This window comes from Aotus nancymaae, unplaced genomic scaffold (assembly GCF_030222135.1).
Source record: "Aotus nancymaae isolate 86718 unplaced genomic scaffold, 86718_ANA_hifiasm-v0.15.2.pri h1tg000014l, whole genome shotgun sequence".
NCBI classification, from domain to species: Eukaryota; Metazoa; Chordata; class Mammalia; order Primates; family Aotidae; genus Aotus; species Aotus nancymaae.
The window spans coordinates 123766413-123792378 of NW_026988425.1; the positions used below are offsets into that span (position 1 = coordinate 123766413).

The window sequence follows — 25966 nt, forward strand, 5'->3', positions numbered from 1 at the left end:
ACATCAGAAAAATCAATGGATATAATCCACCACATCAACAGACTAAAGAGAAAAAATCCTATGATCAGATCAACTGATGCAGAAAAAGCATCTGACAAACACCCAACACCCACTTCTGATTAAAAACCACTCACTAAATTAGGCAGAGGCCATCCTTAGCTTGATAAAGAACGTCTACAAAAACACCTACGCAGGAAATGCCAATAAACAGTCAGATCCCACTTCACACCCAGTAGGCTGGCCGTAATGAAACAAAGAAACAAAAAAACAGAAACTAACAAGGGTTGGCCAGGATGGGAAAAGGGAGAACCCTCTTAGCTGCTGCTGGGAATGTAAAATGGTGCAGCTGAAGGGGAAAACAGTTTGGCAGTTCCTCAAAAAGTTAAAACACAGAGTTACCACGTAAGGAAACAATTCCACTCCTAAACACATACACACAAGAGTCAAAACAGGTACTGAAACAAACACTGTCCACACATGCTCGCAGCAGCATGACTCCTGACAGCCAACAGGTGGAAACAACCCAAACTCATCAACTGAGGGCACAGACGAAAGTGGTGTCTGTGCAGAACGGAATACTGCTCAGCCCTAAAAAGGACGGAAGTTCGGGTACGTGCCGCAACAGGGATGATCCGTGTAAACTTTATGCCAAGTCAAAGCAGCCAGAAAGAAAAGGCTAAAAATTACATGATTTCTAATTTACAGGAAACATCCAGAATAGGTAAACCCATGAAGACAGAAAGCAGACTGGGGTTACCAGAGACTGGGGAGGGGTGCTGGGGAGTGACTGCTTAATGGAGCATTTCCCTCTGGGATGATGAAAATGTGTGGGAACTAGACACAGATGGTGTGTGCCCAACGCTGCAAATGCACTACGTGTTACTGAATGACACACTTTCAAATGGTTAATGGCTAATGTTATATGAATTTTACCTAAAATTTTTCAAAGTACCTACAGACAACATCATATCTAATGGTGAGAAACTGGCCACTTTCCTCCTGAGGCTGAGAACAAGGAAGGGAGAGGGAAAGCAACAGCACCAGGGCTGCCGGGCACTCGGGAAGGTGAGGGCGGAAGCCCCGTGTTGGGTCTGTCGTTGTGGGGCCTGTCACAGCAGGGTGACAGGGCAGGAAGCCCACTAAAGCAGGCTTAAGGGTGGCCAGGCTGACTGCTGGCTTTTAGAGGTGGGGGCACAGCCTTTCTGCATCTTCTCTTGAAATCACTCAAAACCAACAGAGAATGAGAAATGACAACTGCACCTGCAAATCTGGCCAGACCAAGTGCTGAGGCCACATAGGGATGAGGACTCCTGAGAAAGAGGGGGAGGCAGAGAAGCCTTTTCATGTCCAGCCTCACAGCTCACCTCTAAAACCCCAAAAGGCCCAAGCACTGAGACACCAGCATGGAAAGGGAGTGAGGCAGGAAGCAGGGGGCAGGGGCAGTCAGACCCCTAGCCACTCAGAGGAGGACACCCTGACCCCTGAGCAGGGATATCCTGGTGAAAGGGCACCACAGGTTCCATATGACAGGAGGGCGGGGAACACGGTGACACCAGTGAGCAGCTGCCTGCTGAGCAGTGATGCCCCTCCCCCACCCAAACCTACCACAGACAGCGCCCACCCCCAGGGCAGGAGGCTGGAGAAATGGAACTCTCTCAGCTCTGGGGATGCTTGTTCCTGCCTCATGAGGCAGCCTGTCCTGACTGATACCCTACACACTGCGTAAGGATTCACCTAATGATGATATAACTCTATACATTAGAGTCAGGGTTAGGGTTAGATGGAGCAGCTCTCAGGAGGGAAATCTATGAGTTAAACCATCTTGACCACACAGGGACTAAGAAATAGCAGCATGCCTATATTCTTTACAAATGTGGAGATAAATCCAGAGGACAAAGCGACAAGAGCTTGGAGTGGTGGCCTATCGGAGTGGGCAGGGCGGGGGCTGTGGGGAGATGGTGTGGGAGACCAGGGGCCTGCTATTTTTTTCATAAACCTTATAAAACTCTTTGACATCTTAAAATATGCATATGTACCATACTGACAACATAAACACTATGTCAGAAAAAGTAGACCAAGCCTTTGCGGTGTGAAGGGGGCAAGGGTGGGCGGTCTGGGTAAGTATCCCAAGGCACAAGCCCATCCTAGCTGCCTGGTTTCCCCAGCATCCTGCACAGGGCGTGGTGTGGTGACGGAGGCGTGGCTGAGGTTCTGAATTCCGGTTCTACCACGTGAGCAACAACCTCAGTTTCCTCACCCCTAGGAACCATTAGGAGAGTGACCGTGGCTTCCTCAGCATAACGCATGGTGCCTGTGGGATACATCCTGCTGTCCCTGCTTCTGAGGTCTCACCTAATACCTGAAGGAGCTGGAGTGCTCTGGGTTGAGAAGCAGGAGCAGGACAGGCTGGGCAGGTCAGGACGTCCCCTAAGACAGGGTGCAGAGCAGGATGGCGCCGAGCCAGCTCCTGGGAACAGGGTCTGGTTACAGATCAAAAACGTGGGGAAGCCAGTGGGAGCAGGGTCATCGGGGAGAGCAGTGTGTCGGAACAGGCAGCTGGAACACAGCTCAGAAGGCCCACTAAATGACAGAGCACAGCTGTGACACAGCTGTGGCCCCACTGTGCACTGCACCCAGGTATTCCGCTGGGCGCGGGGCTCCTGCAGGACAATCTCCTGCTGTGGAAGATGCTCCCATCTCTGCGGGAGGGGGCTGAGCTGCTCCCAAGACCAGACCCCGCAGGGAGCTCAAGAATGGGCCCTGCCCCTCGAGGAGGCTTGTCAGGGGTTGAATTATGTCTCCCCCAATCCCCAGCTCCTGTGTCTGGAACCTTGTTTGGAAATAAGGTCTCTGCAGATAATCAAGTTAAAATGAGATCCTTAGTGTAGACCTTCATCCAATATGACTGGTGTCTTTACTAAAAAGGGGAAATTTGGATACACAGATAGAGACACAGGGAGATGGTTATGCCAAGCTTAGAACTGTGCTACCAGGTCAGTGTGGTGGTCTATAATCCCAACACTGTGGGAGTTCAAGGCAGGAGGATCGCCTGAGGTCAGGAGTTCAAGACCATCCTGGCCAACACAGTGAAACCCAGTCTCTACTAAAAGTACGAAAATTAGCTGGGTGTGGTGGCGGGTAGCTGTAGTCCCAGCTACTTGGGAGGCTGAGGCAGGAGAATTTCTTGATCCCAGGAGGTGGAGGTTGCAGTGACATGGCACCACTGCACTCCAGCCTGTTGACAGACACAGAGACTCTGTCTCAAAAAAAAAAAAAAAAACTTCCCCAGGAAACTAACCCAGGCCTGGTCGCTAGCACTGCCCAGCAGATGACGGCCCTAAGGTCCCAACTGTGCAGAACATAGCCAGAGTGTCTTGCATAATCGCCTTGTGGGGACTAACTGTGGTGACCACCACTGTCTCTGGCTGCCCGGCTGCTGCCCCTGGGGTGGGCCCTGCTCACATGGCGATGCCTGGGACTGGCCACTTGGGTCAAGGTGAGCAGCCTAGGGTACAGAATTTAAGAATTGTTATTGCCAGGTCGGGCGGAAAGAGCCTGCCCACTTCCTGCTGGCCCCTCCTCCTGGGCCCTGGGAAGAACTGACCACCAGGATGCCCGGGCCCATCTGCACCCCATGGGGAAGGGAGGCTGCCCAAGGAAGCAGCACAGCTCTGCTGGAGGACAGAGGCACTTAGTGCAGCTGGGAGAAGAGACCTGGGGAGTCCAGGGACCGGATCTCAGAGTCAGACTGACGTGGTCACAGGAAATGCACGGTCTTCTCCTGGCAAGTGGTCCCCTACAAATACCTGTTCTTCCTCTTTCACCTCAAAATAAATGTAAGTTTGTAAAAGCAGGGAGCAAAAATATTTAGCGTAGCTGTATTTAAGCTTTTGTGCAAGAAAGGTGAGGCCATGGTGGCTGTAACTCTTCCTATAGCCCCCAGTTAGCACATCAGCCCAGACTTATGCACAAATGCCACATCGAGAGCGGTGGTGACCGTGATGGGCTCTACTCACTCAGAATCCCCAGGCACAAGAAGAGGTTCACCCCGTCCGTCCACGGGACAGTCTTGGCCTCTTGCTGGTTTGTCCACAGGAGATTTGGCAATGCGTAAATATTCAGGGCACTGTAAAGAACAAGAGCACAAATGAATGAAGTGTGAATCAGCTGAGAAAGGAAACCGCTGATTCACCCACAGAGGGGCGGTCATAGGTGGCAATGATGGGCCACATGCTGTGGAGTGAACAGCTCCCTCCCCAGAACCTCTAGAGCAGCTGGAACTCCAAGGCTCTCCAGAGCGGCCCAACGTCTGAAAAACCAAGAGTCACAGGCTGACTGTGATTCTCCCCATGTCTTCAAGTGAACCCTCGTGTTTATTCCCAGAGGTCAGTGAGTATGGACAACTAATGCTTTGGGGCCACGGGCAGCAGGGCTGCGTGCTAGGCTCGTGGGGAATGCATTTTTCAAGCCCTTTTGTAGGAAGATAAGAGAAATATGATGCCATTAATATTTCAGGTTTCATTTGCTCTGACAGGAAATGAAACACATTCATCAAGGTTCTCTTCCCAACTTGTTTTTTCAAATTACAAAATGCTGCATGAGATACAAAGCTCGTGGAATTTGGGTTGTTTATCTTAAAATAGTGCATGTCACACCTAGCAGGCTGGGGGATGTTCTACCAAACACACTAAACAAACCCCTTGCAGAGAAAGGGTCATGGTGCCCACGTGCTGTGCCCAGAGGAGCCATCAGATTAGCAAGTGACACTGTTTCTCCTTGAGATGCAGGTGATCATCAGTGCTCAGCCAGCACCCCTTACCGATCAGCACCATCTGCCTGGACTTCGCACAGAACTGAGGTGCAGAGACAGACACCTTGGTTCATGTCCTAGCTCTGCCACTGACATGCTGAGACTGTGTAACCTGCCTGTGCCTCAGTTTCCTTACCATAAAGAATGATAAGAGCACTGATATGGGGGTTCAGGCCCCAGCTCCAGCACCTGCGCTCAACCCCTCACCATCATCTTTCTACCACATCAAACGAGGGAGCTGACATCCATTCCTTACGAGGTTCCTCCAGCTTTAACATCCGCAGCTGCTGCCTTCCGACTTGCTACTTCCTCTAATCTGTTGCCTGCCCGGGAGCAGGCCACCTAGCTGGAGGTCTCCTAAACCCCAACATTTATTCCCACACCATGGGGCCACTCTGATACTGAAGCACAAGAGGGAGTACTGTCCATCTGGTGGAAACCCAGCCCAAACCCCACCTGCCTGCCCCCACCGTGGTGTGGGCATGAGGGGCACACCGAGAGCCGGGGACTCTAAAGGGTCCCATGGGGGCACAGTGCTGCATGACAAGGCCACTGCCTCCAAGCCACAGTGTGCAAAGCACCTGACGTCCTGGGCCTAGACCCTGCCCATGGCTGCCTGGCCCATCACACACCACATCCCTGTGCCATCTGTGCCTCACCTTTTCTGTGCCCATGTGGGAAGCTTTTTGTTGCTGTTGTTCCTCTAGAATCTTCCTAGCAAACTCCTATTCATTCTTCAAACCCCAGGTGGTGCAGGCATCCCTGAATCCTGGGGGTAATCACACTTTTCTCAGCCCTGTCTTCTTTCAGTCCTCACCATCATGCATGACCACTTCTCCCACTTCCTCGCAGGCTCCTACCTGGCCCCGAGAGGGCACACAGTTCATAGGCTGGACAAGACGCTGCTGGCCAGCAGACCCTCAAATGCAGCCTTGAAGAAGGAAGATAAATGCAAGCAACTGCCAAGGCTGGGCAAGGGCCTCTGGTGGGTGAGGAGGGAGCGTCGGGCTGGGGGTCAAAGATATCGGGCTACAGAGGAAGGAAACAGCCACAGAACATGCCACTGATGCCACACAGAGCACCGACAGCCATGCTCAAGCCCGTTCTTATCCCACGGACAAACGGGGCCAGTAGATGTTTCTGACTGTGGAGGGGATTATCACATCGATATGAAGCAGGATGATCTGGGGGAGCAGGGCTCATCTGGGAGCCCCCAGAAAGGAAATGCAGAAGTTGCCCCGAGGGCCGAACGTGCACAGACCCTCTGAGACAAGCGAGCTGGCTGCAGAACGCTCACCAGTTCCCTGCTGCAGAGTGTGCTGATGAAGCTGTTCAGGAGACGTGCACAGGGAAAGAGCTCCTCCCTGACCTCTGCCTGCTCTAGGAAGAGCCAGGCCTGCATCCCGAGCCAGAGAAAGCCTGGCTTGCCCCGCTGTGCCGAGAGCCGCACCGGCCCCACACCACACTGCAAAACCACCGGGACCTGCCACAGGGCTGCAGGCTGCCACCCGCCGCATGCACCAGAGGCTAAGCACACAGCCGGTTTGACCAGGAGCAGAGGTGCAGCCGCCTGGGAACGAGGGAGTCAGCAGTTGTTCATTCTCCCTCCACTCCACAACCACGGGTGGGGCTTGGGCTCCTGGCTCTGTGCGTGCCGCAGTGCCCTGCAGGGCAAATGTGGCATCCTGCCTCCCTCCCTTGGCTCAGCCTCTCTCCTGGTCCACCCAGGTACAAGGTTCGCAGGGAAGTGCAGAATGCTCCAACAACTCTCAGATAATCCCCACCATGAACTGGCAAGCGTGGGGATTATCCCCACCATGAACCTGCCTAGCCTGGCAGTGAGCGGGTGGGACAGAAACACTCAATGACCTGGGTAACAACCCCACACAGGCCACCAAGTGACCAGTTGCCTGCTCTTCAGCCGCCACGGTGACACCAGGACCAGCAGCAGCCTCTGAAGCAAGCCCCCTCCAACTGGGATCCTGCATAGGCCCCACTGCATCCCCACACACCCACTACCATCCCCGCCACACCCACACCCATCAGGCACTCCTTTAACACGCATCCCGCCACAGTGCTCCCACAGTGATGCGGGCACCAGGGGCGACAGGAGGGAAGGCTGGTGGAGAGGAGCAGCGAGACCATCCGGCTCGCCTCGTACACCTGGGAGTCCTACCACCCCTGAGGACAGGGACTCGGGGCCCAGAGGGGCCGCAGCGCATCAAGGCTGCTCCTGTGTCCCTCTCCCTTCAGGAGTGAGCCACGCCTCCTTTCCTGAGTTCTCCCCGTGTGCCAGTTGGCCAGGTGGCCGTTCCAAAATAAAGAAGGGGCTTGGCTACCGAGGACAGTGGCCTGGGTTGGGACCCGGCTCTGCCACTGCCTGGCTCTGTGGTGCCAGGAACGCTTCTTCACCTCCCTGTGCCTCTTCTCTCACCCACAGAAAGGAGACAACCATGGCCCAACGCAGGCAATGCTGCAAAACCCAAGGAACCCGCCTGAGCCTGCAGCCCTTCCCGCAGAACCTGTGGCTCCCAAGCACTCAGCAAACACTCACACTGATTCTAATCCCAATCTGGGCAGAATCCTCAGGGGCCAATTGGGGGCGGCTTCCTTGCCCCATGGCGGCATCTAAATAGCAGGCAGCTGTGCTGGGGTAGGCAGGTGAAAGGAGCAAGGGAGGGTGCTGAGACCAGAGAGCGGCAGAAGCGGGGGGCAGGATGCAGTGAGTGCCGCTCCCCAGAGACCCCAGCACCCCTGCTCCACACCACGGGAAGCCAGGGTGCAAAAGGATGTGACAAAAGGGACTTCTCAAAACGGGAGTCAGCTAGTCAGACAAAAAGCAACTAACAAGCTACTAAAACAAAGACGTGCTAGCCGGGTCATTCCACATTTGTCAAAATCCGTAAAATATACAACATGAAGAGTCAACCCTAACATGTTTTAACTATGGACTCAAGTTAATAATAATACTGGCTCTTATTACAGGGTGCAGTGGCTCACACCTGTAATCCCAGCACTGTGGGAGGCCAAGGCAGGTGGATCACAAGGTCAGGAGATCGAGACCATCCTAGCTAACATGATGAAACCCTGTCTTACTTAAAATACAAAAAAAAATTAGCCAAGTGTAGTGGCACATGCCTGTAGGCCCAGTTATTCGGGAAGCTGAGGCAGGAGACTTGCTTGATCCTGGGAGGCGGAGGTTGCAGTGAGCCAAGATGGCACCACTGCACTCCAACCTGGGCAACAGAGCAAGAATCCATCTCAAAAATAATAATACTGGCTCATCAATGATATTGAACATACCACACCAATGTAAGATGTTAATAATAAGGAAACAGGAAATGGGGTGAAAGGGTACAGGAGAATTCCCTCAACTTTCTGCTCAATTTCTCCATAAACCTAAAACTGCTGAAAAAATTAAGTCTATTAATTTTTTAACATGGGACTTGATTGACTCAAAGGGCTAAATGTTTGAATGGGATAGCATTAAAGAGCCAATGGGTAAAAAGAAGGTGCGGCTATGGGATTCTCCCAGAATGCAGTGCAAGCCAGAGCCTGGGGAGGAGCCCGGGAGGAAAGCGGGTTTCTCCTGATGCTGGTGAAGGCCATCAGGCTCCGGGCACCGTCCCAACCCCCCACATCACAGTCCCTCTCTCTCCAAATGGACGAGTGTTCATGAGAAGTCTCAGGATTTGTTATTTACCGACTTTCCCCAGTACTACTTTCCTGAGGGTGTGGAGGGAGAGCAAAGGAAACCTTAGTAACCGTGTCACCCTTTGCCTGGGTCCCTGGCTTCTCCCAGGCTGCCACATTTCCCTCCTCATAGCCTCAGAGAGTCCCCCTCTCTCTATTCAGCTGTTGGCAGAGAATTGCTTTTTTGCTAGCTTTCCCTTTTTTTGAAAAGTGTATTTCTTTAGAGGGCGTCCCAATGAAGCCTTTCAGAAAGGCAATTCAGCATTCTCTATCAAGGATTTAAATAGGCATATCCTTGTGCCCAAAAACTCCATTTCCAGGAGGACTCACATGTATAAAAAATGATGTCTGAAGATTTTCACTGCAGCAATCTTTTAAAAAACTGGAAACCTAAGTACCCATAAATAAGAGAACTGTTAAATAAATGACGGCAGAGTTTGCGTGCTGTTAAGAGTCCATGGTGTATATGGGGTATGTGTGTGATGTGTGTGGGGCATGTGTGTGCTGTGTGTGAGGTGGGCATGGTATCTGTGTGGTATGTGTGTGGTGTACATGGGTTAAGTGTGTGGTGTATGTAAGGTGGGCATGGTATATACGTGGTGTGTTGTGTGAGGTGGGTATGATATGGGTATGTGCATGGTATGTGATGTGTGATGTATATGGGGTATGTGTGTGGTGTGTGGTGTGTATGGCATATGTGTGGTGTGTGTGAGGTGGGTATGATATGTGTGTGGTGTGCATGAGGTATGTGTGTGAGGTGGGTATGATATCCGTATGGTGTGTGTGTGGTATATATGGGTTAAATGTGTGGGGTGTGTGAGGTGGGCATGGTGTATACGTGGTGTGTTGTGTGAGGTGGGTATGATATGGGTATGTGCTGTGTGGTATATATGGGGTATGTGTGTCATGTATGGTGTGTATGGCATATGTGTGGTGTGTGTCAGGGGGGTATGTGTGTGTGGTGTGTATGAAGTATGTGTGTGAGGTGGGTATGATATGTGTTTGGTGTGTGGTGTGCATGGGGTATGTGTGTGGTGTGTGTGAGGTGGGTATATGTGTGTGGTGTGTGGTGTGTATGGGGTATGTGTGTGGGGGGTGTGACGTGGGCATGGCATGTGTGTAGTGTGTGGTGTGTGAGGTGGGTATGATATATGTGTTGTGTGTGGTGTGTATGGGGTACGTGTGTGGTGTGTGTGAGGTGGGTGGGGTGTGTGGTGTGCATGGGGTATGTGTGTAGAGTGTGTGAGGTGGGTATGATGTGTGTGGTATGTATGGGATATGTGTGTGGGGTGTGTGAGGTGGGTATGATATGTGTGTTGTGTGTGGTGTGTATGGGCTATGTGTGTGGTGTGTGTGAGGTGAGCATGGTATGTGTGTGGTGTGTGTGCTGTATATGGGTTAAGTGTGTGGTGTGTATGAGGTGGGCATAGTGTACATGTGGTCTGTGAGGTGGGTACGTGTGTTGTGTATGGTGTGTATGGAGTATGTGTGTGAGGTTACTATGTATGTATGTGGGGTGTGTGTGGTGTACATGAGTTAGGTATGTGGTGTGTGTGTGGTGTGTATGGGGTATGTGTGTGGTGTATGTGAGGTGGGTATGTATGTTGTGTGTGGTGGGTATGAGGTATGTGTGTGTCGTGTATGTGAGGTGGGTATGCATGTTGTGTGTGGTGTGTATGGGGTATGTGTGTGGTGTATGTGAGGTGGGCATAGCATGTGTATAGTGTGTGAGAGGTGGGTATGATATGTGTGTGGTGTGCATGGGGTATGGGTGTGCTGTGTGTGAGGTAGGCATGGTATGTGTGTGGTGCGTGTACATATGCACACACATGCATACCTGTGCACTGCAGATGACAGGCCAGCCAGCAACCCAGGACACGCAGCAGTGACCATCTCAGCCAAGGCAGGGCTCAGCTGGGGAGTGGTCAGGCCCCCAGCAGCTTGGGACTCTGAATGCACTAACAGCCCAGGAGGAAAGAACGAGCTGTGTCCCCATCTCCACCCAAAGCAGTTTCACAAGGAGCTGATCAGGCAGCCCAGGAATCCTGGGGAAGACATTTTCTGTAACTTTTCCCAGGCAAGGGAGGTCCGGCGTGCATGCGTGGGCAGGACCAGTCCCTCCTGGGATGCGCAGCTGAGGGGGGTGGCAGGACCGGGGAAGTGCGCTGCATGGGAAGAGAGCAGCTGGGAGCACAGCCACCCGAGCTGCAATCCTGGTGGAATATCCAGCCGCACCCTCAGGCCCTGTGGGCGTCACAGAAGAACAAAGGCACTCCAGAAGGAAGCCATGCGCGAGATGGCCCAAAACCCCAGCCGTCCTTCGAACTTCTGCTGCAATTCTGAATCCTTCATAGATGAAGCTCAAATATACAGTATTTTCACATATACAGATCTTCTTCCAAAAACTGCTTTCCCTTCAAACGTCATCTAAATACCATTATGCTCTCTTACACCAGGCTTGGAGGTGAGCTGCTTCCCCAGGGCCTAAACCACAAAGCAGCCCCTGCGAGAACCCAGGAGGAGCAGGGAGAGCCTGACTGCTCCCCTCCCCTCCCTCAACTGCAACACTAATGGAAAGCGCCAGGAGGACATTTCTGACCCTTCCCTTAGGAAGCATGTTCGCAGAATTAAAAAGCAAGTAAGTAATTTTCAGACTAGATGCCTTAGAAGGCTAAAATATTTTTTTAAACTCCAATGTTTCACCTCAAGGACTTCCACATGGAGGGAGAAACAGCATGCTGCTGGCATATTCATCCAGGGCCCCAGTGTTCCTAGACGGCTGTGCGTGAGTTACCCCACCCGCCCGCAGTCTGTCACTGCAGCCCAGGACAGGAGGCTCTAGGGAGGGGGCCGGAGCTACTCAGTGACCCCGATGTCAGTCAGAACAAGGACTATTCATTGAAAAGAATCTACCAAACTGGCTTCAAAGTCACCAAACACACTGAAAGAAACTCAGTGACTTTAGGCTACAACTAGTAGAATGAATTTTTTTTTTTAAATTTAAATAAGTGCTAAACTTCTAAAGACGGTGAGACCCACAAGTGGAGGCTCCCCTGTTTCATGTGCTGCTGTGGCTCCAACTCCTAAGCAATTCCTGAATCCATTCAGACACTGCTGTGGAAAGACTGGAGGCGGCAGGCTGTCCCTTTCCACCGCCTGGTGCTGGACTACAGGAAACAGACAGGCACAGTTCCAGGGACAGTTTCCCAGGGAGTGGCTTGGAAACCTGGGCCCAGGAGACTGAAGTCAGAGCCCCTAGGATTCCGGAGGAAGGGACAGGAGGCAGTACTGTGGCCTGACAGGTCCCGGAGGTGGAACAAGGCAGCAGGTGCAGTGGTGGGTGTGGGCCGCTGCTGAGCAGCCTGCTGGTCCCTGCAAGGTGTGAACGGGCGCCAAGCCTCAACACGCTGCCCCACCTGCTCCTCGGGCTCCTGTGAGGACAAACCCACCTGACAGATGGGAAGGCTCTGTTGTCACACACAGTCAGCAAGGATCCCTGTATCAGGAGGGGTGGCACAGCCTTTCACCTCAGCTACTCAGCAGCCTGACCCAAGTCAACCCCTTTTGGCCCAGAAGTTTTTGCATTCAACCCTGGCCCATCTACAGTGCACACAAACCGCAGTGCAGACACACGCTGCTTTATATATAACAAAACGCAATGGTCCTTGTCCCAGATAGTGCAGATGTGTGAAAATAACTGAAATACTAGAATGCAAGCTCCTCGGAGCAACAAAGCCCTCTGGCTGGCCCACTGCAGTGCCTGGCACACAGTAGGTATTCAACAGGTATTTCCTGAATGATGAATGAATGGATCAATGGATGTTTTCAAAACCTTTTTCTTATACACACTTAAATGTGTGCTTTCACAGTAAATACACACACAAGGTATTCAAGATATCTGCAAGTAAAAGGCCTAGGGAAAAGAATAAAATAATCAAAATCAGGGGCCAGGCATGGTGGCTCACGTCTGTGTAATCCCAGCACGTTGGGAGGCCAAGGCAGGCGGATCACAAGGTCAGGGGTTTGAGAGCAGCCTGGGTAACACAGTGAAACCCCATCTCTACTAAAATACAAAAAATTAGCTGGGCATGGTGGCAGACGCCTGTAATCCCAGCTGCTTGGGAGGCGGAGGCAGAAGAATTGCTTGAACCTGAGAGGCAGAGGTTGCAGTGAGCTGAGATTGTGCCACAGCACTCCAGCCTGAGCAACAGAGCAAGACTCCGTCTCCAAAAAAAAAAAAAAATCAGGAGACATTACGGCCCTCCTCTGACATCTCTGCAGACTGGAGAATTGCTCAATAACCATAGCAGGGTGCCTGCCAGAAATGAGGCCAGCTCCTCTCCTGCCTCCAGGGAACCAGAAGAGGGTGCTGGGCCGTGTCCCCTGGGCCTGAGCTGTGTAACATCCTGCAACAACCAGGCAGCCATCAGGACTCCTCAGCCTGAGCCTCGCTCACCCTGCTGCTCCCAGAGATCAGTGGCTGACAGCTTGAACTCGGGGCTTTTATGAGCTCCCTCTCCTTAGCAACGCTGTCGGGGACTGGATGTGGTTCCCAAATACAAGATCCTGTCCTGATCAGCCCCCTTGCAGATCCTAAAACTCCTCCTCGGTGAGGCTACAGTTTCTACGTTTCAGATTCAAAGCACAAAAAGGACAGATCTTAGAACCCACATGTCCTAAACCACAGAATAGTCTCAGAAACACAAAGTCTCTCCTCTGGCCCTTCCTTGAAATGGCCTGACTCTACATGTCACAAAATGGATGGGAAGCAGCATGTCCAAAACCCAAAATATGAAAACTGGAAACACTTCCAGGTCTTCCAAATAGCAAGAAAAAATATTTATTATAATTTATTTAAAAATTATTTAATATAATTTCATATTAAGCCCATTTAATAGAAGTCAGAATATCTCAAGCACATACACTACTGAGGGAACTGATAGGAAACTAAAAATTCCAACAGATACAGCAACATAAATAAAAATGAAAATGTGAAAAAAAATCACTTCATTGCTATACAGGATTTCCAAAGATGATGCTCCTAAAATCGCTTTTAAAACAATATGTTCCAACTTCCCACTAATCCAAATTACTCTAGTGACGTCTGGCTTAGGCAGCTCACTGCAAATATGCAGCCTCATTATTTTACTTGGAATGGTAATAACGATGAAGCATCTATTTCCATCCCTCTATCACTAAGGCTAACATGAACCTATAATCTGCACTGAAACTGTTCCATTTCTGATTAGAATCAGAAACACTCCAGATGGGCTCAGCACAGCCAAGCGGGGTGGGGCGGGGGGGCTGTCCTACAAGGCCACGGTGTAGGCAGGCACGAATGCATCATGGAGGCAGCTACCTTTTGTTTTTCAAATGTGAAACATTTCTGAATGGCTTATGCAGCATGTATTTAATTTAAAACCTCTATTGAGATAAAGAAAGAAAAAGAATACACGTTCAGCTCCAGAGACATGTAAATGAGATTGGGGGAGAGAAGGAAGAGCATTAATTCCTTCCATCACCCCTGAATAGCAGCAGTGGGTCTCAGCATCTTATCTCCACCAAGCAGGCCAGCCAGCTGCCACCTCATCCTGTGCAAACCACAGGCACCATCCCCAAAAGCAGGCAAACGACTATCTTATTCGTTCAGGGATAGCAAAATGGTCCAGGGTTGGTAGCCGTGTTTTCTTTCCAACAAGACCTAATTGCTGTCATCTTTCTCTGGGACCCAGCCTCCCTGAATAGAGTAGAAAGGTGGCCAGTAGAACCCAAACTGTTCTGCCCACAGGCTCGTCCCTACATACCACACTTCAGTGCAACACAGTTTCCAAATCCAAGATGCAGCATCCATGAACAGAAAACCTTCTGGAGCAGAAGATACTTATGGCTCTTTTTTTCCTAACATAATCAGTATTTCTTAGTGCAAAACCTAGAAGATGTTTACCACTTATAACCAGAAACACTGTTTCTTATAAAATAACCATAAAATGTAAATTATTCAGTGACCTATCTTTCTGGAAAAGAATAACACTGTATGAAATTGAGGTACTGTCTGAAAAATCAAGATTATGGGTCCTGTAACTCTAAATATTTGAATTTTTAAATAACTCCATATCAAGCCCATTTGATAGAAACTATGTCAAGCAGACACACTATTAGAAAAAGTATGAAAATAAAATTTCAAACTGATGCAGCTATATCAAGAAGAAAAAAAAAGAGAGAGAAAAATCGCTTCATTGCTTTTTAGGATTTCCAAAGACGATGTTAAACCCAGCCACGGTTGTGACGTCCAGGAAAGCAATTGCTGTGGTACAAAAGGATGAGGGTTAAAAGAGATCAGTGGCAACTCTTTCCCAACGAACCCAGGCAGCGTGACAGAGGCTTTCAGCACAGCCCAGGGTGCTCGAGATTGAAAACTCCTTCACCAACCCCCTCCATGGGTGGAAAATGCCCAGATCTTCATTTCTATGACACAAGACCTTGAAGGGTGCTGAAAAACGCTAGTCCCATCTGACTGGGGCAGCATTTTCATTTATTGCACACCATTAAGGTTTTGACAAGAATCATTGTGCTAGATGCCATTATCCCACCAATCACCGAGCACTTCTCATTTCCTGCCCCTGGTGCTGTTGGATACTCCATGGCAAGCTGCTGATCCTGCCCACCCACCTGAGGCCAGAAACCTCCAACTCTGCCTTGCCAGGAGAACTGACCAGTGTGTCTGACAGATGGTGAGTCCTTTGCTGTACATGGCCCTAAAAAAAGGAGACAATTCTTTCACTCAGACCAAAGTAATCAAACGCTGAAAGGGCTTACAATGAAACATCATATTCCCCAATCTGGACTTGCCCACTCCACTGGCCATCCTTGTCATTATTTCTGATTTTAATTCTACTGGTAGCTATTTTTCACGTCTCTAAATAATTTTTAAACTCTCTTTCCGGGTAACAACTTCAGATAATATTTATTGGCATCCCAGTATGAGAAGTGAGCTTTGCAGGCCACAACCAACCTCCTAGGCTCTGGTGCAAGTGACCAGATGACTGCACCAGCTACTGCAGTCACAGTCACGCAAAGGGGCTATCCATTCTTACCAAGACCACTGGGATTAAAAAAACCTTCCAAGAGCTCCCACCTAACTCTAGGAATACAGAAGCATCCATTAGAAAGCCGGTGGTCACACAGCCTTCGGGATGAATAGAGGCTTTTTTCTTAACTTTATAAAGCCCCGGAGGGGTGGCACTAATATGGCATGTTAGTTCCCACCGCACTATGAGGGCAGGAACTGGATCCTGCTCCAGTTTGCATCCTCTGTGCCCAGCACCAGGCCCGTCTGCTCAATGCTGGATGAGCAGGTAGCCTCGGCCTGTCCACCCAACCCTCACAAAGGATGGAGCGGCAGAGAGCACGAGCGGCCAAGATGAAGTCCTCACAGGCTTCTTTGATTCTTTCTACTCTATGAGATAGTCTCGATATCTGAGGGATGAACAGCAAACAAAATGTGCTCTATCCATACAATGCGGACGGGAATCAACCCTAAGGAGGAAGGAAATTCTGATGCATGCTACAACACAGATGGGGCCTGAGGACTTCAGGCAAAGTGAAAGAAAGCCAGTTGCAAAAAAACAAATGACTATGATTCCACTGAGATGTGACACCTGGAGTCATCAATTCACAGAGACAGAAAGTAGAATGGTGGCTGCTGGGGACTGGAGGAGTTACTGTTTAATGGACAGAGTTTCTGATTGCAAGATGCAGAAAGTTCTGGAGATGGATGTGGTGATGGCTGCACAACACTGTGAGTGTATTTAATGCCACAGAATCAAACACTTAAAAATGTTTCAGATGGTAAATTTCATGTTATGTGTATTTACCACAATTTTCAAAAACTAAGAAAATGAAGATATCCTTGATTTCAGAAGCCAGGAGAGCGGTGCATCAAGCATGACATTAGCAGATTCTCCCAGAACGTTTCCTCCATCAGGTAACCACGAGCCTGGGCTATCCCAGAGAGAAGCCTCAGTGTAAAATCAACAACCTCAGTGGAGTGGCTCCATCAGGGAGTGACACAGGCATGACTTCCTACTGGAGGACAAGGCAGGAGTCAGGGAAGATGGCCCACGCCTGCTTTGAACTGTGCGGAGCACGCAGAACCTCTTATCCAGACCCAGAGGGCTGCCCTATCGACCACAAGCAGCTCAGGACCAGTGGCTTGGGCAAACCCCAGGGTCCAGCCAGGTCCCGGGCACAGGCCTGCACTCACCGGGCACTGCAGAGAGGATGGAGGTGTTGCTGCAAATGCATAAGAGGATATTTTCGCCAATGGTAAAATGGATTTTTAAATAACATTAAGGCTTTTAAACAGATTTTAGAAATGAAAGGGTTCCCCTGCATCTGCTGAGAACCGGAGTATCTTTCTGATACTTGAGAAGGCCCCTTTGGAGTTGATTCAAATAGAAAACACACCTATCGCAGCCAGTGCCCTGGAGAAGGTAGACTTTATGGCTGAACAGGACGCCTGAGTGCTCCTGGTTTTCAGCATCGCGTGGAGTGGCTCAGCAGCCCATTCATTTTATAAGCCAGCCCCAGGGAAAGGCATGGATACCAGGTCATATCTATGATGAGACACAAGCTCTATCCTTCCCAAGCACTGATCCTGAGATTGATTAACCCTGAGCATTGATGTCTGCAAAAACAAATCACTTAGGTGCAGAGACACCGCAGTGACCATCCCGCCGGGGTTCCCGCCTGACTCCTTCCACGTCCTGGTCAACATTTCCGGCCAACAAGGCAGGCCAAAGACAACTGCTCTGCCTTGCTCCTGCTGAAAGCCAACAGCAAAACAACTCGGCCCTGAATACAAAAGCCACACGGGCCCTCAAGGTGTTACTATGGCATCCCCTTTGCCCCCACTTCCTTGCACTGTGATCGGCCTAGAACTTGCCCTGGGAGATGAGCTGGGGTGGCCCAGGCTTGGGGGCAGAGCTGTGAAGCAGGCTTCAGCTATGCATTTTCCATTAAACAGAGGAAAATCAGCTATTGTGAGAAGAGTCACACGAAAGTACTTAAAAGCTGTCACAGTCCACTTATACAAAATAAAACCCATCCCATTAGAAACACTGTCAGTGCAGCCTGTCACCAGCACTCTGCTCTGTACAAAATGCTGACTGCTGGAAGATAAGACTTTAAAACTGAAAATCAACAAGCCATTCCTCAGTGATACCCAGGAAATGAGGCAGACGGGGCAGATACTAAACCCACGCCAAGAATCCTAAAAGTTACCGTATGAATTGCTTGCTTGCTTTTTTTTTTTTTTTGAGACAGATTTTCACTCTTGTTGCTCAGGCTAGAGTGCAGTGACAAAATCTCAGCTCACTGCAACCTCCACTTCCCAGGTTCAAGTGATTCTCCTGCCTCAGCCTCCCAAGTAGCTGGGATTACAGGCATGCACCACATCCGGCTAATTTTGTATTCTTAGTAGAGACGGAGTTTCTCCATATTGGTCAGGCTGGTCTCGAACTCCCAACCTCAGGTGATCCACCCACCTCGGCTTCCCAAAGTGCCAAGATTACAGGCATGAGCCACTGCGCCCAGCCAATTGCTTGCTTTCAAGCAATACATAACGATGCAAATAAGTCCTTAATAAGGCTGCATGGGTTGAGGCACTGGACGTCTAAAGATGCCATCTATCAGCTCAGGGGCCCACAACAAAGCTAACCCCACTGAGATGAAAAGCCACCTACCCCTTTTTCACCACTTCCAATACACATTTCTGAACCCATCCCAAACTGGAAGGAAGGAAGCACCTGAATCTGAACTCATGCCCAGCTAAACCGGGAAACACGCCCTCCTTAGATAATGGAGACCCACCAACTTCCGGGTGTCAGACATCACACACCCTCTACTCCCACCCAGGGCTGGGGCCCCTCAGGAAAGTTGGGTATCCCTGAGAAAGACCTAGCAACATGCAGAACCACAGGGATAAGGGAGGCAAGGTTCCAGGCAAATGCTCGCAGGAGACAGTTAAAGATTTCAGAGCTGGAGAGAGCTTAGGACACCCCAATCCTCAGACTGTAGACAGCAGCTAGATACCACTGAGCTGGCGACAGCCCCAAAAAATGGTCAGCTTGACTGGGATGAGGGAACCCCGTCTTGATTACCTGTCCAATGCTCTATGACATCACTCCCCCTGCCTCCTGTAGCTGTGTTCGATTTACATGGAATTAACCTCATGTATAAAAAAATGTTCATGGTTCATTTGCAAACAGGTAGCTCTGAGTAGCACATTCAAAGGTTGCCAACTCTGGGAGGCAGAGGAGTTCGAGACCAGTCTGGGCAATGTGGTACAACCCCATCTCTAGGAAAAATTTTAAAAATTAGTTGGGCATGGAGGCACGTGCCTGTGATCCCAGCTACTTGGGAGGCTGAGATGGGAGGATCACTTGAGCCCAAGTTGTCGAGGTTGCAGGGAGCTGAGATCCTATCACCGCATCCCAGCCTGGACAACAGAGCAAGACTATGTCAAAAAGAAAAGAAAAGAAAAATAAAAATAAAAAAAGAGGCTCTCAAGTTAATCCAGTAAACACTTCTTTAATCCTGTAGTAAATTTTGCGTTTACAGCCAATTCCCAAATTGACTCATAAAAATACCATCTTGGAAGCATGTGATTGATTTCCTGCTGAGAGGCCCTACCACTGGATGGTTAGGCTCAGAGGCCCTGGTGTCAGAAGAGGGTTGGAATCTCCCCTCTGCCATGCCTGGCATTTAGCCTTGCCCTTTCACGCATGTTCTCTCTTTCTCTCTCTCTCTCTCTCTCTTTCTTTCTCCATCTCGCGCATGTTCTCTCTCTCTTTCTCTCTCTCTCTCTCTTTCTTTCTCCATCTCGCGCATGTTCTCTCTCTCTTTCTCTCTCTCTCTCTCTGTCTTTCTTTCTCCATCTCTTGCTGATTCTGCAGATATTCTACAGGCCTTCCATGTCCCAGGAGCCAGCTCTGCCCACAGTGCTCTTCCTGTTCCTGCTCCCAGCCAGCTCTCCTGCCAAGGTCTCTAGGAGCCACAGGGAAGAGTGGGTTCTCTTGCTAGTCACTCTTCCACTAGGCTGTGACACTCTGGTCAAGCTCCTCCTCCACAGGCTCTGAAGACAGCACAGACAACTGTCCCACCTCTGCCACTTTCACTGAGTAGACAAACTGGGCCTGAATGAAGCCACAAATGGGGCATCTGGGGACACAATCAGCCTGGCAGATGGGATGACAACAAACTAACAAACACCCTAGGCCTTGAACCCAGGCCTCGAACCCACACCTCCAGTCAGGCTCCCTCTCCTTGCCATCAGACTCCAGACCTCCTAGGCCTGGATCAACCTTCCCTTCCCTGAGGGCTGACTACCTCCCATGCCCCCAGCCCCAGCCTACCACCAGAAGACAGCATGGGGCCACATGATGTCACCCTACAGATCCAGGCTCTGTTGGAAGAGGTTGAATTCCAGGCAACACCTACCCATCAGTCAGTCCCAAGGCCCCAAGCATCAGTACCTTTATGCAAAAGGCACTAGGCTGGCTGGTTACCTCATAACGTAAGAAAATGAAGCCCATCACCACAAACACACCGTTAGCTGGTATTGACAGCTATCATACCCTGAACAAAGACTCTGTAAGAAAATGATGAAAAATACTAAAAAGTCCATGCTGTGCAAAATAACAAAATCTAACCTGGCAGTAGCCACTCGCTACCACTTGTCAGAAGGAAGCACCAAGAACTCACAGCAACCAGCAGCCCCTGCAGAGTGGACACTCCAAGGTCAAGGCTAGAACACAAATGAGAGAAAACAATTGAGGGTGACCCACGGTCCGCTCAGCCACTGATTCACCTATGCTGGCCCTATCACCTACAGAGGGAAGCTTAAAGAACTCCTTCCTCCTCCCATCTCCCGCCACCTGCCTGTGCACCCCAGGGGCCACCACCACAGTCTGGGGGCCTCTACCAGTTTGTGGGAAGGAACAGAGGCTACCAGTGGCTATGAGCCTGCTAGCATGGGTCTCAGACATCGCCACCAGCACAGCCACCAACATCCCCTGAGGAGACACAGGGCCCAAAAAGGAGGCCCTGAGACCCTGCTTGAGGGCCGAGCAGCAGAGCAAGCCACATCCTCTCAGGCCCCATGGGTGAGCCCCCATGGGACAGTCCCCGCTGGACCACTGCCCTTGCCTGGAGAACCCACTCCACAAGACTGCTGTCATCCAGCTTGCCTCGGCCACACAGGGAAAAAAAAAAATTCACTTCCACTGGCCACCAGCTTGCTTCCACTCTGGGGCACAGCAGCTGCCCTGGGGACGGCTAAGCTACAGAGACCCCCAGTTTAAAAGTCAACCCACTGACCATGAAACAAAAAGGCCCTCCTGAGGACCTGCAGAGTGGGCTAACATCAAAGCCTCCCTCTACAATGAACTCCATAACAAAAGCCATAAATATGAGAAAGGAGTCGGGAGCAGGAGCAGTAGATCCTGCCTGTAATCCCAGCATTTTGGGAGGCTGAGGTGGGCAGATTACCTGAGGTCAGGAGTTCAAGACCAGCCTGGTCAACATGGCGAAACCCCATCTCTACTAAAAATACAAAAATCAGCCGGGCATGGTGGCGCATGCCTATAATCCCAGCTACTTGGGAGGCTGAGGCAGGAGAATCACTTGAACCCAGGAGGCGGAGGTTGCAGTGAGCCGAAATTGCATCACTGAATTGCAGCCTGGGCAACAAGAACAAAACTGTCTCGAAAAAAAAAAAAATCAGAAATAAAAGGTCAACATTGGCAAGTGATTCGCCAATCAGAAAATCCAAGAGGAAGAGCAAGCAAACCATTTACATCAACAGAGAGACTGAAGCAAGCTGGGCAGGCAGTCCAGAAATTCAAAAGGCAGCAGCCTTTCTACAGACCAGCCATAATCATCAGCTAGAAAACAAGACGAGAGGAGGGGATGATCCCAGTGACAAGAGCAAGAGAGACGAGAAACGCACAAACACACGTGCATACAGCACCAGCGAAGGAGGTAAAGGACCTTCTAAATAAATCAAAATCCAGATGAGAAGAAAATATGAAAGATGTCTCCTCTCCCCACCCCCAGCCCCCAACATAAAACCCACAGAGCAACCTTAATCAAAATCCCAGATTATGGGATGAATTCAGTTTATTCTAAGGTTTATCTAGTAGCTAGGTGGGATGGCTCATGCCTGTAACCCCAGAACTTTGGGAGGCTGAGGCAAGACGATTATTTAAACTCAGGAGTTCAAGAAAAAGCATGGAAAAAACCCATCTTTATAAAAAAAAAATACAAAAATTAGCTGGGTGTGGCAGTCTCTGCTACTTGGGAGGCTAAGGAGGGAGGATGGCTTGAGCTCAGAAGGTCAAGGCTACAGTAAGCCATGTTCACACCACTGCATTCCAGCATAGGTGACAAAGCAAGACCCTGTCCCATAAAATAAAGTTTATCTGGTCAAAGGAATATGGAAGAAAGGCTCGGGGTGAAATAGAAAAAGAGGAATGAAGAGGTAATGGCCCTTTAAGATAACTAGGTCTTACCAAAAGCCACAGTAACTTACACAGTAGATAGTGGCATGAGAATAAACCAGTAAATTAGAATGCAGAATCCAGAAACACAGGAGAGACACTCAGAACACAGCAGCAACTTAACCCATGACAAACCTGCCAGAACAGAGAGGTCAGAGTGGCTGACTGGGAAATTACGCTGGAAAACTGAATGCTCCTATTAAAAAACTCTACATCCCATCACACCATCTCTAAAATACATTTTAGATTGAATAAGACATGTAAATGTAAAAGAATCTGGACTATCAAGTATTATCAGCAGAACATGCAGGAAGGTGCTCATATTCATTAGGGTAGAGAAACTCTTTCTTTAAGTAAGATACAACATTTGGGATAATTAAAAGCAAGAGGGCCGGGCACAGTGGCTCACGCCTGTAATCCCAGCACTTTGGGAGGCCGAGGCGGGTGGATCACGAGGTCGAGATCGAGACCATCCTGGTCGACATGGTGAAACCTCATCTCTACTAAAAATACAAAAAATTAGCTGGGCATGGTGGCACGTGCCTGTAATCCCAGCTACTCGGGAGGCTGAGGCAGGAGAATTGCCTGACCCCAGGAGGCGGAGGTTGCGGTGAGCTGAGATCGCGCCATTGCGCTCCAGCCTGGGTAACAAGAGCGAAACTCCATCTCAAAAATAAATAAATAAATAAATAAATAAAATAAAAGCAAGATTGATAGATTTAACAATGTAAAAATTCCAAGTTTTTGCATTGCCAAAGATGTCTTTAAACAAAATTCAAGGACAAGTGACATCTTCGAGAAAGTATCTGCAATGTATACAGCAAATGAGGAAGAACTCTGTGTACCATGAACACCTATAAATCAACAAGGAAAACCTTCACAGGCCAAGAGAAAAACAGGCAAGGATAAACAAGAAAATTAGAAGGAGAAATTCAAATTAGTATTAAGGACATGAGAAGCAGCTTGCTGTCATTCACAATTTTTACAAATACAAAAGGAAATAAGCTACCACTTTATACCCACATGACTGAATAAAACTACAAAGACTGGTCATGTCCAGAGAGTGTCAATGTCCAGAGAGTGTCAGTGGGGACAGAGCTACCCCACACACCAGCATCATTTAAAATGATCACCACCTGTCCAGAGAGCAACTTGGAAATATCCACTGATACTCCGAATGCCCAAACCATTCAGCCCAGCAAGTCCACTTCTAGGAACCTATGTATGAAAACAATCCCACACAGACGCAAGGGTTTCATGCTTGAGACTCCACATGTCAGCATTCTCCGTGAGTGTGAAAATGGGAAAAACCCAAAAGTTCAATAAGTAAACAGTCACATATTGTGCAAGTGTCAGAATGCTGCTGCTTCCGGCTTCATCCAAGTCCCTCCAAAGGACATGAACTCATAATTTTTTTATGGCTGCATAGTATTCCATGGTGTATATGTGCCACATTTTCTTTATCCAGTCTATCATACATACTGCACATGTATCCCAGAACTTAAAGTAAAATTTAAAAAAAAAATTCTGCTTGCGTGACGGGTAAGGGACCACATCTAAGACACTCGGCTGGGGGAGGGGGTCAAACTGCAAATCTTATTTACAATAGGATCCCATGTTGTTGAAAATTCTTCTAAATTATGTATGTATTTGTATAAAAGAGAAGTAAAATATTTCCACGGACAGAAAAGAAAATGGGAGGAATATCCACCCCAAACTGTGAACAATGATTCTCTTTGTGGGCACTGAATGGGGCAGTGGAGAAGCTAGGGGGAAGCTTTCATTTTCTATTCTACATGATGCATTTCTTAAAGTTCGAATCTTAATTATAATTAGTACCTTTTAATTTCATAATCAGAAAAAATATTTAAAGGATCTCAACACCTAGCATGTTAGATGCCAGCCCCCACTGATGGAGCCAGGGTCCTTCTCAACCCCAAATTCCACTCCCAGAAAAATGGCTCCTTTCTCCTCCGAGATACAAGATAATTCCTACAAGACAGGTTTTTTAAAACAGGTATCAAGCCAGGTGCAGTGGCATGTACCTGTAGTCCCAGCTACTCAGGAGACTGAGGCGGAAGGATTGCCTGAGCCCAGGAGTTCAAGTCCAGCCTAGAGACAACATACCAAGACCTCCATCTAGAAAAAACAAAACAAAAACTAGAGATGTCGGATATATCTGTTTTAACGATTAGCTCTGGTGGGGAGTGCTGCCCCTCAGACCTTGACCTACCCAGGCAGCCTCTAGTTATTAAGACTTCTCAGTATTGGAGAATGAAACAAAACAGAGAAGTACTTTAAAATTCACCACAAGTTCCCAAGGAATATGCTTCCACTCAATTATAGAAAATAATTGAGTCCATTTTTCCAAAAACTTGCTTCAAAGTCCAATTTTGGGGAATTGATGTAGATGGTTTTATTTTAACTTCTTCAGCCAGAGGAAATCTAAAAATTCTTCCTTCCAGCTCAACAGCTCAACTGCTTCTGCAAAAGGAGGACAAAGAGCCTCCTGGGGCCACAGAATTCAACAGCTTTTCCTTGGATTCCTGGGGCAACCGAGAGCTCCGGGACACCAGGCCAAGCTTCCAAAGGCAGCCTGCCAGCCATCGGACTCCCAGGTACCCGAGCAGTCCCAGGCGGCTGAGGAACTGAGGGAGGGCTTGGTTTCAATCCAGTTACCAAATCACCAGCGAAATAAGACATGTTTAAAAGAAACAGGTGCACACCAGCCTGGGCTCTGGTTCCCCCGCCCATCAGGTCAGCGGCCCAGCCCCTCCATGTGCTGGCGAGGGGGACAATCAGAAGAGGCCTCTCTCCCTGGAATAACTGTCTCTCACCAGCCCCACTCCCACTGCCTCGTCTGTCACGGGAAGTCTCTGAAATCCTCCACAGGCTTCCCCACATGTTCTTGATTTCCTCTCAAATACCACCAGCCAGCCCTGGAAGCTGGGTCACAGGGACTGTGCGAGCTGCAGACACAGAGCGGGGCTGCAATGCTGTTTGCTGGACACAGGGGTTTTGTATGCTGCAGACACCAAACGGGGCCCCCGACACTGTTTGCTGGACGCTGCTCAATGGTGTACCATCGAATGGGTGTGGGGAGGAAGGGAACAGGGAAAAGGAAGGAAGAGGGGAGGGCAAGGAAGGAAACCCCTCCCTCTCACTGTCCATGGGCAATAAAACCTTCTGGATGTCAATCAAAAGCTTTAACACTTTGCCTGGCAATTCTACTCATGTAAATTTATCATAAAGAAGGGATCATGGGCCGGGCGCGGTGGCTCACACCTGCAATCCCAGCACTTTGGGAGGCCGAGGCGGGTGGATCACGAGGTCAAGAGATCGAGACCATCCTGGTCAACATGGTGAAACGTCATCTCTACTAAAAATACAAAAAATTAGCTGGGCATGGTGGCGTGTGCCTGTAATCCCAGCTACTCGGGAGGCTGAGGCAGGAGAATTGCCTGAAACCAGGAGGCGGAGGTTGCAGTGAGCCGAGATCATGCCATTGCACTCCAGCCTGGGTAACAAGAGTGAAACTCCATCTCAAAAAAAAAAAGAAGGGATCATGAATATCTGCCAATAAAAAACAAACCAAAAAAACCCAACTACAAGGATATTTATTACAGCATTCATTCATAGCAGAAAAACATTCTCAACAACTTCAATGTCCAACCCTGGGGTCTAGCTCCAGAAAGGGCAAACTCGTGGGGCTGGATGTAGGAGAAACCGTCCACGATTGTGGAAAGAGCTCCTCATGCGCTGTCCAGGAGAAGGCACGCTGGCAGCCTGGGTGCCAGGCACAGGGAGGAATCGTGGGCCCCTGGCGGGCAGAGTCAGGTATCTCGAAGTTTCCTCCTTTTGCTTTCTGCTACCGCTATTTTCCAATACAATGAATGAATTCATA

The 25966-nt window shown here is 49.4% G+C and overlaps 1 protein-coding gene across 7 annotated transcripts in view; it reads right to left on the minus strand.

The window, feature by feature from the left end:
• Positions 1 to 25966, minus strand: part of APBA2 (amyloid beta precursor protein binding family A member 2) — a 209563-nt gene that overhangs the window by 163653 nt on the left and 19944 nt on the right. For 6 of the 7 annotated variants that reach the window (XM_021666816.2, XM_064376321.1, XM_021666823.2 and 3 more), the window contains exon 2: positions 4017 to 4126. The gene's annotated coding sequence lies outside the window, so the exon portion shown is untranslated. Of the gene's footprint in view, positions 1 to 4016; positions 4127 to 20214; positions 20289 to 25966 lie in introns of those variants that run through there. The other variant, XM_021666817.2, reaches the window with a different exon arrangement.